Below are 19,270 nucleotides of genomic sequence, written 5' to 3'. Positions count from 1 at the left end.
AATAAACAATCTAAAGATTTATTACATAGGAAAAGGAAACCAGAGAGTTATTTACATACACACACAAATGAGTTCCAATCTTAAGTTTCAAAAAGTAATCAAAGCTTCTATAATAAGCAAGCTCTATATGTTCTTTAGGGCTAATGTAGGCTCAACACTGTGGATCATTTGCTTATGCAAGTAATTCTTGCCCCCAGAGTCCAAGCAGCATAAAGATAAAGTTCCTCCTTGTTTAGAGATGTTTCAGAGTAACAGCCGTGTTAGTCTGTATTTGCAAAAAGAAAAGGAGTACTTGTGGCACCTTAGAGACTAACCAATTTATTTGAGCATGAGCTTTCGTGAGCTACAGCTCACTTCATCGGATGCATCGGATTGCATCCGATGAAGTGAGCTGTAGCTCACGAAAGCTCATGCTCAAATAAATTGGTTAGTCTCTAAGGTGCCACAAGTACTCCTTTTCTTCTTGTTTAGAGATGTTTCCAGGACCTTTTATAGCTTCTGCCATGTGGAAGGAAAGCTCTCAATCAGTTTGGAGAATTACAGGCACAGAAGATGGAGTTCACAAACACATGATCTAGTCACATGTTCTTGCATGCATCAATGAGTCATAGCATAAGTCATTACCCATATTCAAATAAATCTGTTTTACTCTGTATAAAGCTTATACAGGGTAAACTCATAAATTGTCCGCCCTCCATAACACTGATAGAGAGATATGCACAGCTGTTTGCTCCCCCATGTATTAAACACTTACTCTGGGTTCAATAATAAACAAAAGTGATTTTAAAGTAGGATTTAAGTGGTTCCAATTAATAACAGACAGAACAAAGTAAGTTACCAAGCAAAATAAAACAAAACACGCAGGTCTAAGCCTAATACATTAAGGCTTATTATAGATTATAGATAAAATACCACCCTCAGAGATGTTCCAATAAGCTTCTTTCACAGACAGGACTTCTTCCTAGTCTGGGCCCAATCCTTTCCCCTGGTACAGTTCTTGTTAGCTCCAGCTCAGATGGTAACTAGGGGATTTCTCATGACTGGAACCCCCTTTGTTCTGTCTTTTATATCTTTGGCACAAGGTGGGAATCCTTTGTCTCTCTCTGGGTTCCCACCCTTCCTTCTAAATGGAAAAGCACCAGGTGTAAGATGGATTCCAGTATCATGTGACATGTTCACATGTCCTGTGAGATTTCATTACTCACAGGCTGGCCGCCACGTTCACAAGAAGGCTTACAGGTAAATAAACCATCTACAGCCAATTGTCCTAGTCAATGGGTGCTATCAAGATTCTAAACCACCATTAATGTCCCACACTTTGCATAATTACAATAGGACCTCAGAGTTAACTTCATATTTCTAGTTTTAGATACAAGAATGATACATACATACAAATAAGATGGACATAGTAGATTATAAGCTTTGTAATCGTACCTTACAAGAGACCTTTTGCATAAAGCATATTCCAGTTACATTATATTCACATTACAGCATATTTTCATAAAGCATGTGGTGTACAACATCACACCCTGGTGTTACCGTGTCCCATTGCTTATCATCATTCCACCAAGTTTCTCTGATCCCTATTATATCAATATCCTCATTTAATACCATGAATTCAAGTTCACCCATTTTAGTATTTACAGTTGCATTTGTATACAAACACTTATAAAATTTGTCAATATTTAGTTGTTGCCTTCATATGATGTAACTGAATGGGACTCTTTTTCATTTAACTGTTTCTCTTCAGCTCCTACCTGTACTTTACCGACTTCTATTCTCTCCTCTTTACTAAGATACAGAGAATCCCCATTAAAAGATCCTCCCCAAAGGATGTCATTGACCAAACCACGTACTCCTCCACACCTGTCGGCTTTCCCCCAGCCCTTACTTTAAAAACTCCTCTACAACCTTTTAAATTTTATTTACCAGCATTCTGGTTCCATTTTGGTTTAGGTGGAATCCATCCTTCTAATATAGGCTCCTCCTTTCCCAAAAGGTTCTCCAGTTCCTAATAAACCTAAATCACTCCTCCCTATACCATCATCTCATCCACGCATTGAAACCCTGCAGGTCTGCCTGTCTAATTGGCCCTCCACATGGAACTGGAACCATTTCAGAGAATGCTACCATAGAGGTCATGGACTTTAATCACTTACCTAGCAACCTCAATTTGGCCTCCAGGACCTCTCTCTTACTTTTTCCTGTGTCATTGGTACCTACATGTACCACAACTACTGTCTCCTCCCCAGCACTTCAGATAAGTCAGTCTAGATGTCTCAAGAGATCCTCAAACTTTGCACCTGGCAAACAATTCATCATGCAGTTGTCTCATTGATCACGGTGTCACAACCCAAGGGCCCCCTCCCTCAGGGGATCCTCTGGGGAGGCAAATCAGTACTGTATTTTGCTAACGCTGTTGCAGGCATTACAAGGCATGTTGGGGAAGGGTTAAAGATGTAAGTGTGGAGTGAAGGATTGTTTTGCAGGTTGCAAGAGGCCTAAAGCGGGGAGTGGGGGAAGGAATGGGTTAACTTGATGTTCCAGGTCTGAAGATAAAACGCTGGCTCCCACCCAAGGACACAGCACACAACCGGTACTGGGCTGCCTGCCAAGAAAGATGGGGGCCTAGAGTCCAACCCCGACCAGCCATGAGAAAGGAAGATTCAGCTGCACAAACCTGCAGGGGCTGCAAAACCCAGCAAGACAGTGAAAGCCAGCGAGGGGGGAAAAAAACGTTGTAGCGTCCTGAAGCCAATGTGTTTTGAAAAAGCTGAAGAAGCCACGAAAGGCCGGTTTGAACTGGTACAGAAAGCATGGGGGGTGGAGGGGCGGAAGTCCCTGAACAAGACGCCCCCAGAAGACCCTAAGGTTTAAAACCCTCCCAAGGGCTGAAGCGAGTCGGAGATCAACAGTGGACACTAAACGACCTGTGCACAGAACAGAACTCCCGTCCACCCTTCCCCCTCTTCTTCTTACGTTACACCCAGGCCTGGCCAGCCTCGGGTAGTGCATGTGTGAGTATGAAAGTGGGTTAGGGCTTGGGGCACTAACGCTTTCCTCCTTCCTCTGAGTGACATGGGGCGCACCCATCACTCTCCGCTGTTATTTTATTATTTTATTAATAAAGCTTTAAAACTTAGACTCTTGGTGTGCTCCTTCATCCCCTCCCCAAATGATCTGCGGCCTCAGCCTGATCACCTGATGCCTCAGGCAGATTGGTAACTGGAATCTGTCACAACAGACTCAACTATCTATATTCCTAATAATCAAATCCCCATTACTACTATCTGTCTCTTCCTAACAGCCGGGGTCTCCTCCTCTGGAGGGGTAGCCTCAGTGTGAGAGGATACCATGGCATCATCTAAAAGGAGGGTCTAACTGTGGGATCGTTTCCCTCTGCTCTAGTGTGATGTTCTCGTTCCCCAAGGCTTTCATGCTCCTCAGCAGCACAGAGGCTGCCAGACTGGGGGTGGGACCCCTCTACTGTGTCCCAGAAAGTCTCATCAATGTACCTCTCTGTCTCCCATAGCTCCTCCAGTTCAGCTACTCTGGCCTCACAAACCCGTACTCTGTCTCTGAGGGCCATGAGTTGCTTGAACTGATTGCACACATATGCCCCCTGCCCTATCCACGAGGCAAGTAATCATGCAGGCTGCATTTAATTAAATAAACTGGATAGTCCCCATTCTGCTGCTGGACTCCTGCCTGCATTATTGTTACTCTTGCAGCTTTTTGTTTTGTTTTTTTAATTTTATTTTTTGTTGGAGAGGGTTATTGGATCGAGGTTAGCAAATGTTAGGAGTATCTGGCTCTCATGCTCCCTCTCTAAACTCCCTTGCAAAACTCCCCAGTTTGCGCTCCAGTTTACTAGTTGCTCTGGTTGCTTAGGAGCTGGCTTTTTAAATCCTTGTTCTTTTTTAAATCCTTGTTCTCCCTGAGTAGCCCTGCCCCCTTTTTAAGGGACCCTAAAGGGATTAGGGATCCTAAAGAGGTACCTAAAAGGCTTTCCTTCTGTTGGAGACCAGCATTTCACACTAATTGTCTCCCTGCTGTCTGGTGATTTATAGTTACAAAGGCTTACAATGCAAATGTTCAAATATTTCCTTGAATATGGGATACTTATGTTATAAGTGAGATTAATGCATGCACCAAGTCACAAACATTCAATAAAGTCTAAACACTAAACATATTCTTATAATTGTAATACCTATTTTAATAATACTAACATACAGGTGAGCCAGACTGATTTCAGCTATGTATTTGTCTGTATTCAACTGGGGCATGGGGACCTTGGCCTGAGCTGGCACCTGGTCTGCCAGCATCACAGTAGCAATAAACTGTCGGTAATCTATAGTTGCAGCCATTATTATCGTTTCCAGGTGTTCTCTAGACCAGGTGACTCAGAGACATCTCCTTTGACCTTAATAAATGAATCAGTGATAAATTCCAGAGTACAAATATAAAATCTATGGTACTGTGTATACATTCAACTGTAAATTGTTCACTAACTTCAGCTTGGTTATATACATATATGCTATGGTAAGATTAGTCAGTAGCTAAATTTACACTATGGCTAGTTTGTTTTTATTATATGTCACTGTTTAGCATTGGTTTTAAAATAGGTGTCTAATGAGAAGCTTACAGAACAGTTAGTGTGCCAGATAATAACATTAAGATCTCAGTGTTTGCAGAGTTTGTACTTATTTGGCACAATGTTTTTGTGAAACGTCTATATTTTTTTCTGTACAATAAACCTCCCTTACCTCTCAACAATTCATGAGGTACTCAATAGGTTGTAGAAAAAACTAATAAAGCCAAGCAACAAACTTTAGAATACATTTATATTAAAGAACAAGATACGTTTTGGTAAGAAATAAGAAACGTCCTTATATTTTATCAAAAGCTTTATTTTTTTAATTATCACTAGAAAGCAAACTTGCATGACAGTTTGACAGAACAAAGTAATACATATAATTCTTATGCACAGAAATTAGAGGAGACCTGATCTTTTTTCTCATTTTTGTGACAACACTATTATGTTTTACTCTTCCTCTGAGAAAATTTTCACTTCTTTAAAGAAAGAAAAATGGCCGTGTTGCGGCCAAGCAGCACTCTAACATAAATTGTTCTTTATTGGTTTATAGTGCATCTGTCGTGTGCATCAAGGTACTATAGAATATAACTCCACAAAACAGATAGCAATGAATGTCTAAAAATAATAAGCAAAAAGGAATATTTAAGATATACTTTAAAAATACAAAATGCACTGGTTTGAAGAATTCCACCCAGCTACATATGGGGGTCTTTTTAGAAGCAGATGGCCATAATTAGTAATAGACTATGCAGAAAAATCAGTTAAATGATGAGTCAGAATGAGGGTGAATCTATTAAGCAACAAATTAATTACACAATGTATCAGCTATGGAACATACCAGTTATGCAGAGAATCGCACCTATAAGGAATGAATCAATATGTAGATAAGCAATAGCACAAAGAATCAAATATAGAGCAGGTCATTTAAACCCAGAATGGAAATAATAGGCAGGCAATAAGACCAGGCTCCACAAAGGGACTTAGGCATTGCAATGCCAAACTTTTAGGTGCCTATAGGGTTGCCAACTCTGACTGAAGCCATTCCAGGAGATTTCACCCCCTCCCCCAACATGATGTAATGTCATTTTCTTACAATATTAAAATCTTACTCCTATTAAAATCTCCTGGGTTGCCTTCAGTAGTCACCAGGAGATCAATACTGATTCCAGGAGACGCCAGGCCAATCCTGGAGGGTTGGCAACCCTAGCATGCCTAGAAAATCACTGGAACAACAGTGGGATCTACAAAGCCTGAGCTAGACACTTAGACCCAGATCCTCAAAGATCCTAACCTCCATTGACTTCAGTGGAACTTCAGAACCTTGTAACAGGGTGGCTTGCCCTATAAGTGCTGGAGTGCCTGGAGCTAGCCAACCCTGATTACTGAAAGAGGCACACCTGAGCAGGATCAGGTGCTTTTCTTATAAAGAGAAGCTGGGGGGAAGGGGAATGCTCATGGATCAGAGACTGCTAGGAGTGAGTGGGCTCTAGTAAAGGGTTCTGGGAGTTAGACGTGAGACTCCAGCCAGATAGGACTTGAGTTTGGGAATGCCTTGCCAGCACTGGAAAGTTCCCAAGCAGGAAAGCCTGGGAGGAGGAAAAGAAATGTTTGTTTGTTTGTTGGACTTTAATTTGGGACTTTGGGTTTTATTTTGAACTTCCTGGTATTCTGACCACAGAAAAAGTGTGTGGAGTCTGTGTAAGGGGTTCCGACGAGGCAAAACAGTGTGGATGCTGCAAAGGGACCTCTGGCAATAAGGAGATGCACAGAATCAGCCAATCCTGTTACAAGCATAAATACCTTTTGAGGATCTGGGCCCTAGGCTCCCTATGCAATGAATGGGAAGAGATTGAATGGGATCCGCAAAACCCAGCCCACTAGATGTGAAGCTGCATAAGCTAGCCAATGGGAGATGCTGACCAGAGGGTGGTGTCCTAAGCCCTGCTCTTCCTAGGGAGATAGGTTCCTTCCTGCAGCATGGATTTAGGCATCTATCTCTGCTTGTGATCCACAATGAGGAACCTCTTTCCTGGAGGCAGGTAGCTTAGGTGCCTAAGCCATTTCTTGCAAGAACCAGAGGAGGTTGTCGTGGTACTGACACCCCCTGCATTATAATTTTTAGCCCAGTGGTTAGAGCACGCACCTTGGAAGTGGAAGACCTAGGGGTGATTTCTCCCCTCTGCCTGATGGGGAGAAAGGATTTGAACAGGGAAGTCTCCCACTTCTCAGGATATATACTTATATAGTTGTTGGACCAGAGAGAGAGAGAGATTTTATAGCCTGGTGGGCAGGGCAGGATACAGCTGCCCTGCTCCAATGCCTGTTTATCCAAAGTGGAACAGCTTCAACAGGAGGGATTGAGGGAGCTCTATATTAGCATATGCCATAGCTCAGTGGTTAGGACACTCTCCTATGGTGTTGGAGACTCTCCGTTCAAATGCTTTCTTCCCATCTCTGATGAGTACTCTAACCACTGAAATAAAAGTTGTACGTGGGGGCATGTAGCGGGGTGGTCACCCCGCTCCGACCCTGAAGGGATTAAAACAGCCCTGGGAGAGGGCTGCCCTGGGGAGCCAAGAGTAGTAAAAGCAGCCCTGGAGAGGGCTCTGGCTGGGAAAAGGAGTGAAAGCACCTGAGTAGCTGACCACAGGTGTGGCCAGCTCAATTGGAGCTCAGCTGGCCCGGATAAGAGGGCTGGGGGCCAGGAGCTGAAGGAGCCCTAGGGTAGGAAGGGCTAGCTGCCTGGGAGCAAGGTACCTAGAGCAGAGCAGAGCAGGGCAGGGCAGGGCAGGGCAGGGGAATAGGGCAAGGGAGCTGGGGAGCTCCAGCCTGGTAAATCCCCTGGCTGCAGGCCTTGAGGAAGGCTGTCATAAATAGAAAGGGAAGGGTAACCACCTTTCTGTATACAGTGCTATAAAATCCCTCCTGGCCAGAGGCAAAGTCCTTTTACCTGTAAAGGGTTAAGAAGCTCAGGTAACCTGGCTGGCACGTGACCCAAAATGACCAATGAGGGGACAAGATACTTTCAAATCTGGAGGTGGGGGGGGAAAGGCTTTGGTCTGTCTGTGTGATAGCTTTGCCGGGAACAGATCAAGGATGCAACCCCTCCAACTCCTGTAAAGTTAGTAAGTAATCTAGCTAGAAAATGCGTTAGATTTTCTTTGTTTTGGCTTGTGAAATTCGCTGTGCTGGAGGAAATGTGTATTCCTGTTTTTGTGTCTTTTTGTAACTTAAGGTTTTTCCTAGAGCAGTGGTTCTCAAAGCCAGTCCATCGCTTGTTCAGGGAAAGCCCCTGGCGGGCCGGACTGGTCTGTTTACCTGCCGCATCCGCAGGTTCGACCGATTGTGGCTCTCACTGTGTGCGGTTCACTGCTCCAGGCCAATGGGGGCTGCGGGAAGGGCAGCCAGGACGTCTCTTGGCCTGCACCACTTTCCGCAGCCCCCATTGGCCTGGAGCGGCGAACCGCGGTCAGTGAGAGCTGCGATTGGCCAAACCTGTGGACGCAGCAGGTAAACAAACCGGTCCGGCCCGCCAGGGGCTTTCCCTGAACAAGTGGCAGACCGGCTTTGAGAACCACTGGCCTAGAGGGATTCTCTATGTTTTGAATCTGACTGCCTGTAAGATCAGAATGGAAAATAATCTTACAGAGTTGTTCTCTTATCTTGTTTTGTTTTTTCTAATAAAGTTCTGTTTTTTAAGAATCTGATTGGGTTTCTTGGGTCTTAAAAATCCAAGGCTGGTTTGTGCTCATCTTGTTTATTCTCAAGCCTCCCCAGGAAAGGGGGTGTAAGAGCTTGGGGGGATATTTTGGGGAAATAGGAACTCCAAGTGGTCCTTTCCCTGATTGTTTGTTTGTTAAATCATTTGGTAGTGGCAGCATTTAACTAATCCAAAGGCAAAAACTTTGTGCCTTGGGGAATTTTTAACCTAAGCTGGTAAAAATAAGCTAAGGGGGTCTTTCATGCGGGTCCCCACATCTGTAACCTAGAGTTCAGAGTGGGGAGGGAACCCTGACATGGTGGCAGAGCGATGGGATCATTTTGAACCAGAGATCATTTTGAACCAAAAGCACAGACCTGAAGAGGTGGTTTTTTGTTTTGTTTTTTTTTTAACTGAAAGCAGCTAGAGCTTTTTCTGTCTCTTTGCCTGGAGGCAGAGGTGTTAGTTTTTTTTTTAACAAAAGGATTTTTCTGTAGGCTGGGAACAGCTATCAGACAGACCAAAGCCTTCCCCCCCCGCCTCCAGATTTGAAAGTATCTTGTCCCCTAGTTAGTCATTTTGGGTCAGGTGCCAGCCAGGTTACCTGAGCTTCTTAACCCTTTACAGGTAAAAGGACTTTGCCTCTGGCCAGGAGGGATTTTATAGCACTGTATACAGAAAGGTGATTACCCTTCCCTTTCTATTTATGACAAAGGCCTATGAAAAGGTACTGAGGCTGCAGAGGGACAGTCCGAAGTTAGGCAAAGGCAGCAGGTCCAACCCCCGCCCCCCTTGCCAATGATGAGTGGTTTACAGACTTCAGTCTGCCCCAGTGAGTAGGGGCTGGATGATGACTGGCAGTAGCCACTGTGGCAAGGTGGTTTTAGAGGATGGGGGTTCCCCTGGGAGGGGGAGACAGAGTGGGGATACTGCAGAGGCAGAACCCAGAGGTAAAGGGCACCAGGGTCTGGGGGGGACATGGGGCCTGAGGTAGGAAAGCAACCGGCCAGAAGACGGTGCTCTGGAGGCTGGAGAGGTAATTCCCAAGACGACCAGCAGGAGGCGCTGCACCGGCGAGTCATCGCTTTGCTACAGGGTACCACCACCATCACTCTGAGCACATGTGCCAGATAGGCTCTTCTCTGCCTGTCTTCTCCTGGTTTGTGGATTGCACTGGGATTTAGGTGGGCAATAGTCATCTGGGCATTTTGAGCAAGGCAGCAGCATATATGTACAGAGGCAGAAACGTAGGCACTTACGAAACTTTTACAGCAAAAATGTAAGCACCAAGTGAATGTAGGTGTTTACAGAATTAGGGGCAGCTTAGTGAGGGTTTTGTCGATTGTAGTGGCACCTAGAACTTGGGTGTCTAAATCTGGAGTTTAGGTGCCTAAGTACCTTTGTGGATCTGAGCCTAAGATAACAGCAAGTTACTAGTTCCTCAATAACGAGATCAGGAGGTGAGTGACATCAGCCATACATAACATGAGTTGTAAAGTTATGCCTAGTTACAATCCTACTACTGCTTGGTTGCTGTGGCCATCCCCTACAAAAAGCAGAGAGAAAAGGAAAGAGGATCTACAAAGGTTTTGGCCAGAAGGCTGGGGATGCTTGAGGTAATGAGGTCCACAGATTAAATATGTATTCTAGAGAAAATTTTTCTCCTATCAATTTTAAATGTGCTGCCTTTCAATTTTATTGAAGGTCCCATTAATCTTGTATTATGGTTTACGTATTCTATATCTGTCATAATTTTGATACCTTCATGTCCCCTCTTATTCATCTTCTCTCTAAACTAAACAGTTTTAATATTGTCAATTTCTTCTTCGAGTGATGTCCCTGTAGGTGCTCCACTTCAGGTGTTGGTGCCTTCCCTGTGCCTTTGATCTGAGAATTTCAGCAGCAGTGCCTGTTCAGATCGTGCATGCGCCCATCTTGCAGTGCCATTGATGCCTCATCCAGAGTACACGTCCCGACCCCTCTCAGTTCCTTCTCAGCTGTCCTCTGCCTGAGATGGCTCCCAGCAGTGTCACAACCGTTAGCTCATTTAGAGCTTAAAATAGCTAGTTTATAGTAGTTAGATTACTTACCTTTTTTCTTCCCCGTTTACTCTATTGTTAAAAAATGTTTTTTTTTTCTTTTGTTCTATTCCCTCATCCATAGATTAGTTAGGGTGAACCACTGCTGTTCGAAGCCATGCCCAGGTCACCAGGCTTCAAACACTACCTTTCATGTCAGGAGATATTCCAGTATCAGACAGGCACTCTTAATGTGTCCACTGCCTTGGTGAGTTGAACATTCCTCAAAAATGCACTCATTTCAGCAACTTAAAAGCTTGAGCCAGGAGAGACAGAGACCTGCATTTCAAACTCATACTCATGGTGAAGTCCCTTAGACAGGCCAGCAGACTCCCTCTGGACAAGGAAGGTGACAAGGAAAAGAGCAGCAACTTCTCCTCCCAAAGAGTAGACGAAAAAGGAATGATCCCCAGATCGTTCTCGCCTCAGTACTGACTGCACCATGACCTCTGCTGACTCCAACGCACAGGCTCAGAGTCAAGAGGCAAGAACAAACCGATCTCCTCCACCGTGGCACCGTTGGAACTGCCTAAAGAGGCAGCACCGAGACCTTCACCATAGGCTATGCCACCTCCACCTACTCTGACCTCCATATTGGTGCTGATGGCTGCAACTGTAACGGCTCCATCAGCACTGACTACTTTGCTGCTGAAACCATTGGCACTGACTAGTGTGGCGTCGAAAATATTGGCACTGACCACATCCTTCACCATAAAGACATATTGGTATCATCACAGATGGGTCTCCAGTGTGTATGGTAGCAGACCAACCTGCTTCACCACTAGCCCCTCCATTTTCCAGCAAAGAGGAAGATAATGAGGAGGAGGGTGTGTTCTCATCACACCTTTCTTTCCCCGACCGACCGACAGCAACCTCTGGACCTCTATGGTAGAGGTCTCATTACAGACAGGACATACAGCCATGATATGGTCACCCATGGATGGCCCCACCTGTGCCTTTCCCCACACAGTAATTTTATTGGGACGCCTGGGCCACTTATAGAAGGTAATACAGCAGGCCCCTCAGGCCCTATAGGGAGGGGATTAGATCTCCACTACCACCCTTGGTGCCTGCACCAACAGAGCCCTCTGAGGAGACCTATGAAGAACAGGAGGAGACCCTAGATCAGGACACTACACCACCTACCAATAATTCCTACTCTTCCCTAGACGAAGCCATAATGCCTCCACCGACAGCCACGGATGATTTTAAACAATTTCAGGAACTTTTTAAACAAGTGGCAAAATGCCTGGAGATTCCTCTCGAGGAAGTCCCACAGTCCCAACATAAACTGTTGAACATCCTGCAGGCCTCCTCTACTTCAAAGATAGCACTTCCAATTAATGATGTGCTCATGGAACCAGCCAAAAACATTTGGCAAACCATGACTACAATACCACCCACCCGCAAGAGGTCTGATAAAAAGTATTATGTCCCTTCAAAAGCCATGGACTTTCTTTTTTCTCAACCCCACCAAACTCAGGTCATTGATGTGACCAACCAGCGCGGCAGTTGACATCAGTATAGATCCACTCAAGATGACAAGGAGAGGAAATGACTGGACCTTTTTGGCTACAGGGTGTACTCATCAACAGTTTGGCAATTTAGGGTTGCCAACTCTGCAACACTAATGGCAAAATACAGCCATGTCAATTACTCTAAACTTGCAGACTTTATTAATGACATCCCAGAAGAAAAAAGGGACCAATTTAAATCAGTTTTGGCCAAAGGACAGCTTGTAGCCAGAACCACTCTACAGGCATCCTGAGTTGTGGTATACACGGCAGCGCGATCCACAGCCACTGCAGTTCTCATGCACCGAGCATCCTGGTTCCACTCCTCTGGTTTCCCCAGAGAAATACAGTCTACTGTGGAGGATCTCCCCTTCGATGGTGTAAAGAGGCTAGCTGGGACTTGACCCTCTCCAGGGCCGTGGGGAGCCACACCGGCTCACTACACACAGTTGATGTTTGGGGAAATTAGTCCGGCTACAGGAGTCTCCCTCGGCAGCCCTTGCGGCAACTGAAATAAGTACCATAAGTCCGGACCCTAGGTCAGGGCAGGGCAACAGTGAGTCAGGTACTCAGGCAGGGGCTGAGCAACAGCAGTATATAGAAATAAGCCCAGGCCCTGGGTCAGGGCGGGGCAACAGTGAGTCAGGTGCTCAGGCCCTCAGGCAGGGGCTGAGCGATAGCAAACTGTAGCAATAAGCCCAGGCCTCCAAAGGACCTGGAAGAGGGGGAGACTGCTACCCACGAGCTGGGTGGCAGGGGGGACGCAGGCCCTCCCACTCCACTGCGTCCCAGCCCGGGGCCCTAGCAGTGGCAGAAGACCTGCTGCTGTGTCAGTGGGGATCCTGGCCGTAACACACTGGCATAGGCTCTGGCAGTGCTACAGCCAGACTAGGGTCGGCTGCCCCCAGGCTACTTCCTGACTCACCCTCTTGTGGTACTTGGGTCCAGGTGGTGTCCTCCAGGGCGTCCAGCACCATGGGTTCCTCGGGGTAGTGGGCGAGCAGCAGGCCCAGCAACTCCTCCGGGTAGCGGGTGGAGGGCAGGTCCCGTCGTCGTCCTCCGGTAGGACCTTGGGACACTCTCCTTCCAGCGCTGGGGTCGAGTGGAGGATCTCCTCGAATGCAGGCCAGTCCCTCCCCAGGATCACTGGGTATGCTAGTCGAGGGGCCAGGCCGACAACAATTTGTTGGGTGACCCCGGCCATTGTTAACGGAATCCAGGCACTGGGGTAGGGCTGCACGACGCCATGGATGCATTGCAGCCGAATTGTTCCTAAGTTCCAAAGCCTGGCGAATCAGTGTTTGGCTGCAGCCGGAGTCTATCAGGGCCTGGGTGGGATGGTCTCCGACAACTACCAGAACCGTGATCTTGGGAGCCTGTGGTAGCCGGGCCCCGGTTTCCCCCGCACAGACATGGCTGAAGCTGCAGTCCATTTCCGTGCAGTCCCACTGCAAATGTCTATATTTCTGACATAGAAAGCAGGGCCTGAGTTCAGGGCAACCACCCCGGGTGTACTCTGACTGGTCCCTGAGACATTCAACATGGTGGTTGCAGACCCTTATCAAGGGGGGAGTTCGGGGCGTCTGACCCGAAGCCTTGAGTGAGCCTCTTGCCCACGGGGAAGGCTCCACAGCTCAGTCGGGGTGCCTCCTTTCCTTTCGGTGTTAGGGTGTTCTGGCCCAGGGGGTTGGGCTTGGATAGCGGGCCCCACCGGCGCTTCGGCTGCGAGGAAGTCTTCCATCAGCGTGATGGCGGCTGCTAACGTCACTGGCCGATGGTGGAGCACCCAGGCCCATCCTCAGGCTGGGAGGATGTGCACGAACTGTTCTAGAATGACTTGTTCCCTGACTTCCTCCACTGTCCTCCTCTCCGGCTGTAGCCACCGCTTGCATGTTTCCTTCAGGGCTTGGGCCACCAGCCGGGGTTGAGTGCCTGTGGGGTATGTCTGTCTTCGGAACTGCTGTCGAAAGGTGTCTGGGCTGACATCCAAGACATCCAGGATCGCTACCTTTACCCGGCTATAATCCCTTGCCTCTTCCATAGCCAGCCCCCGGTATGCCATTTGGGCAGTCCCTGTCAAGTATGGGGCCAAAAGAGTGGACCATTGGTCAGGGGCCCATCCGGCGACCAGCGCCACCAGTTCAAATGTTACCAAGAAAGCCTTGGGGTCATCGTCAGGTCCCATTTTGGTTAGCCGCACCAGCGCGGTGGTGCGTGATGACCTAGCCACATCTCCCGGCTGCAGCTCCGCGGGGCGCAGTAACGCCATCACCAACTGCTGCAGCTGGGCTCCTAGCTGCTGAATGAGCTACTACTGCTGCTGGAGTTGAGCCGTATGCTACTGCTTCTGGAGCTGGGCGGTGGCCTGCTGCTGGAGCTGGGCGGCCTGCTGTCACTCCTGGTTCTCCATCAGGAGCTTAATCAGTCGATCCATCCCCATGGCACTCTCGGGGTGACTCTCCCCCTCAGACCCCTTCTCACAGGGACCAAGGGATTCTCCACCACGTGTAAAGAGGCTAGCCTGGGCTCAACCCTCTCTGGAGCGGCAGGGGCCCACATCACCTCACTACAGATGGCCAGAAACTGTTCACCTCGAAGACACATGAAGTCCTCCAGACCATGAAGGACTCCCAAGTGACTTTCCGCACATCGGGAATATACACGCTTGCAACCAAATGAAGACCCTACCAGCACACCAGGTACATCCCTTATGCCCAACAACAGCAACAATATGAGAGACAGAGACCACAGAGAGGTCAGCCTCCTCCGCCGCAATCATCAGCATCTCAATCATCCTCTGAGAAACAACAGTTTGGAGAGTTTGGGCAAGGGTCTGAATGACCTCCCCCATCCACCAGAGCTGACAACACTGACCATCTCCCACTTTGAATAATGTTTGACCCCCTTCTAGTCAGCATGGGCTTCCATCACAGACATATGGGCCCTAGAAATAATACACACAGGCTCCTTGATCCCATTTACTTCTACCCCCCCACACACCAAATCCGCCTCCACATCCCTCTTCAGGGACCCTTCTCACAAGCACCTTCTATGGCAAGAAGTAAATACCTTCTACATCTCAATGCAGTGGAACAAATACCTTCACAACTCAGGGGAAAGGGCTTCTACTCCCATTACCTCTTAATTCAGGCTCCCTCTTCCATTTTTCTTCTATCTTAGATCTCAGAAAGCTCAACAAATTTGTAAGGGTCCAACGGTTCAGGATGGTCACACTATCAATGATAATACCAGCACTGGAACGAGGGGACTGGTTTTCAGCCCTCGAGCTTTAAGATGCCTATTTCCACATAACGATACATCCTACTTACAGAAGGTTTCTCAGATTTACTTTGAGAACAGATCATCACCAATACAAAGTCTTGCCTTTCAGTCTTCAACCGCACCATGTGTATTCTCCAAAATCCCACTTGGGCATACGCCATCGACATTACTTACAGGATGCTTGCCCTCTTCCCAAGTCTGGGGACAGTACATGTGTGACCTAAACAGGCACTGCTGCTGAAATTCTCTGATCAAAGGTGCAGGGATGCACCAACACCTAAAGTGGAGCACCCACAGGGACACACATCTCCGAGAACCTCAGTTACTGCACAAGGTGAGTAACCTTCTCTTCTATTTATATGGCCATCTTTTCATGCCTTTAATCAACAATCTTGAGAATTAACTAGTTCAAGTCATGATATGTTAGGGTGTTGATTTTTTTAATCAATTAATCTTTTTATACAGTACTTTGAGATCTTCAGATGAAAGTTGCTATAGAAGTCCAATTTATTATCTAGTACAATAAGAACACTTTACATTTTTTCAAATCACTGTACAAACATTAATTACTTCTCACAACAGACTTGGGAGGAATATAAGTACTATTATCTCTCTTCTGCAGATGTAGAAGCAGACCCAGAGAGGTTAAGTGACTTCCTCAGGATCACCCAACCAGTTGGTGGAAGAGCTAGGATTAGAATTCAAGAGTCCTTTGATCCCAGCTTTGTGCTGAATCTCTCAGACTGCTCTGGCTATCTGCATATGGTTATAATTCATCTGTTCCTGAAACTCTCAATCTTTACAAATGAAAAGGGCCTCAAGTCCGTCACAAGCTTTTTGGTCAATCTTGTTACAGACTGGGAGATACGTTGCACTATATTTTCCAGCTTTTTTGTATGTTTCTTTGACATATAATACCACCATGTCACACTGCTTCTTTTAATGTAAGTGTGAGTGGCCCAGATCCACAAAGGTATTTAGACTAGGGTTGTCAAGCGGTTAAAAAATTAATCGCGATTAATCATGCGATTAATTGTGCTGTTAAACAAGAATAGAATACTATTTATATACATATTTTTGGATGTTTTCCACATTTTCAAATATATTGATTTCAATTACAACACAGAATACAAAGTGTACAGTGCTCACTTTATTTTTTATTACAAATATTTGCACCGTAAAAATAAAAGATAGTATTTTTCAATTCACTTTATACAAGTACTGTAGTGCAATCTCTTTATCATGAACTTGAAGTTGAACTTACAAATGTAGAATTACGTACAAAAATAACTGCGTTCAAAAATAAAACAATGTAAAACTTTAGAATTTACAAGTCACTCAGTCCTATTTCTTGTTCAGTCAATCGCTCAAATAAACAAGTTTGTTTACATTTGTAGGAGATAATGCTGCCCGCTTCTTGTTTACAGTGTCACCTGATTGTGAGTATAGGCATTCGCATGGCACTGTTGTAGCTGGCGGTTGCAAGATATTTACGTGCCAGATGCGCTAAAGATTCATATGTCCCTTCATGCTTCGACCACCATTCCAGAGGACATGTGTCCATGCTGATGATGGGTTCTGCTCAATAATGACCCAAAGCAGTGCAGACCAAGGCATGTTCATTTTCATCATTTGAGTCAGATGTCACCAGCAGAAGTTGATTTTCTTTTTTGGTGGTTCGGGTTCTGTAGTTTCTGCATCTGAGTGTTGCTCTTTTAAGACTTCTGAAAGCATGCTCCACACCCTGTCCCGATCAGATTTTGGAAGGCACTTCAGATTCTTAAATCTTGGGTTCAGTGTTGTAGCTATCTTTAGAAATCTCACATTGGTACCTTCTTTGCGTTTTGTCAAATCTGCAGTGAAAGTATTCTTAAAACGAACAACATGCTGGGTCACCATCTGAGACTGCTATAATAGGAAATATATGGCAGAATGCGGGTAAAACACAGAGCAGGAGACATACAATTCTCCCCAAAGGAGTTCAGTCACAAATTTAAATAATGCATTATTTTTTTAATGAGTGTCATCAGCATGGAAGTATGTCCTCTGGAATGGTGGCGAAAGCATGAAGGCGCATACAAAGGTTTAGCATATCTGGCACTTAAATACCTTGCAGTGTTGGCTACAAAAGTGGCATGCAAGCATCTGTTCTCACTTTCAGGTGACATTGTAGATGTAAGCAGTGTCAGGATGAGCTCCACCCTGACATCTGGTGGTGAGGTGTGGCAAGTTGTGGAAAAAAACTTCAGGGGCTGATCTCATTTGCACAGGCACACCCACCCCGCCTAGACTGAGGCCATAGCTGCCCAAATGGTCACTTCGGCTGCTGTGGGATCCCCAGTGTCTCTGTTATTGGGGCAGGAAGAATAAATTGCTATTACCCTGATTATGGGAACTGTGCTTGGAACTGTACTTGGCCTTTTGTTATGATGGAGGGACTCACCATCAACTAAGTAGCACTCGCTAGGCAAGGGTCATGGGTTCCAAAACTGTGTGAATTGAGAGAGGCTGGGGACAAGTATTAATACTTGGTGGCATGGGCCCCTTGGTGAGGGCCTTACATGCTAATTGCACTTCCTCCTCTCTCCACTGTGGAATATCAGAGCTAATTTTGATTTCATTAGAAGTCTATTTACAGGCTGCTGAGCTCACTTTGGGCTAATAGTGCACCAGCACTGAGGCTCCCCTACTACAAGCTGAATTCACCAAAGAGCTGAACTGACTAAGAGCTGAAATCACTGAGCATTGTGTTAAGTAGTGGGGGAGCCTGAAGATATATCGTGGAGCAGTTTGCGGGATGGCTGGAGTGCCTTGTGGACAGGCTGGCGGAGCAGTTCGTAGGACGGCGGGAGCTGTTGGTGGGACGCAGAGCAGTTTGTGGACCGGCTGGTGGAGCAGTTCGTGGGACGGCGGGAGCTGCTTGTGGGCCGCGGAGCGGAGCTGAGCGAAGGAGTTTGTGGGGCGGCTGGCGGAGCGGAGCGGAGCAAAGGCCTATGGAGCTGTGGGGCGGTCAGCTTCACATCATGTAAGGTGCCTCTTACCCCCGTCCCATCTCCACCCAGGGTGGGAGGTAAAGCTCCGCAGATAAACTTTCGAACTCTGGGGCTGCCCTGACCAGGGACAGAGACTTTTGGGTCATTGGACTTTTGGGACTTTGGGTGATTTGGGGTTGCTGGACTCAAGAACCAGAGGGAAAGGGGCATGCCCCAATTTGCTTGGGGTCGATTTTTTTTTTGTTCATGGGTTGTGTTATGAATCCTGTTGGTGGTGTTTCCCCAACATAATGCCGCATTGTTTCTCTCTGTTATTAAAAGGCTTTTTGCTACACTCAGACTATGTGCTTGCGAGAGGGGAAGTATTGCCTCTTGGAGGCGCCCAGCGGGGGTGGTATATATTTGTCCCAGGTCACTGGGTGGGGGCTCGAGCCGGTTTGCATTGTGTTATTGAAATGGATCCCCTAGATATTGAACCCGGCCCTTGTTGCTGCCAACTCTGACGGGCAGAAGGGTTACATAAATAAGAAGTGGGCAGCATTATCTCTGTAAATGTAAACAAACTTATTTCTCTTAGTGACTGGCTGAACAAGAAGAAGGACTGAGTGGACTTGTAGGCACTAAAATTTTACATTGTTTTGTTTTTGAGTGCTGTTATGTAACAACAACAAAAAATCTACATTTGTAAGTTGTGCTTTCACAATAAAGAGATTGCACTATGGTACTTGAATGAGGTGAATTGAAAAATACTATTTCTTTTGTTTATCATTTTTACAGTGCAAATATTTGTAATAAAAATAATATAAAGTGAGTACTATACACTTTGTATTCCGTGTTGTAATTGAAATTAATATATTTGAAAATGTAGAAAAACATCTAAAATAGTTAATAAATTTCAATTCGTATTCTATTGTTTAACAGTGTGATTAAAACTGAAATTAATTGCGATTAATTTTTTAAATCTCAATTACTTTTTTTGAGTTAATTGCGTGAGTTAACTGCGATTAATCGACAGCCCTAATTTAGACTCCGAACTTCCATTGATTTCAGTGGAAGTTAGGAGCCTAAATACTCTTTGGACCTGGACCAGTGTGACTAAGAAAGAT

The sequence above is a fragment of the Chelonia mydas genome, chromosome 1 (genome assembly GCF_015237465.2).
Source record: "Chelonia mydas isolate rCheMyd1 chromosome 1, rCheMyd1.pri.v2, whole genome shotgun sequence".
Taxonomy (NCBI): domain Eukaryota; kingdom Metazoa; phylum Chordata; order Testudines; family Cheloniidae; genus Chelonia; species Chelonia mydas.
Note: the sequence above shows the minus strand (reverse complement) of the source record.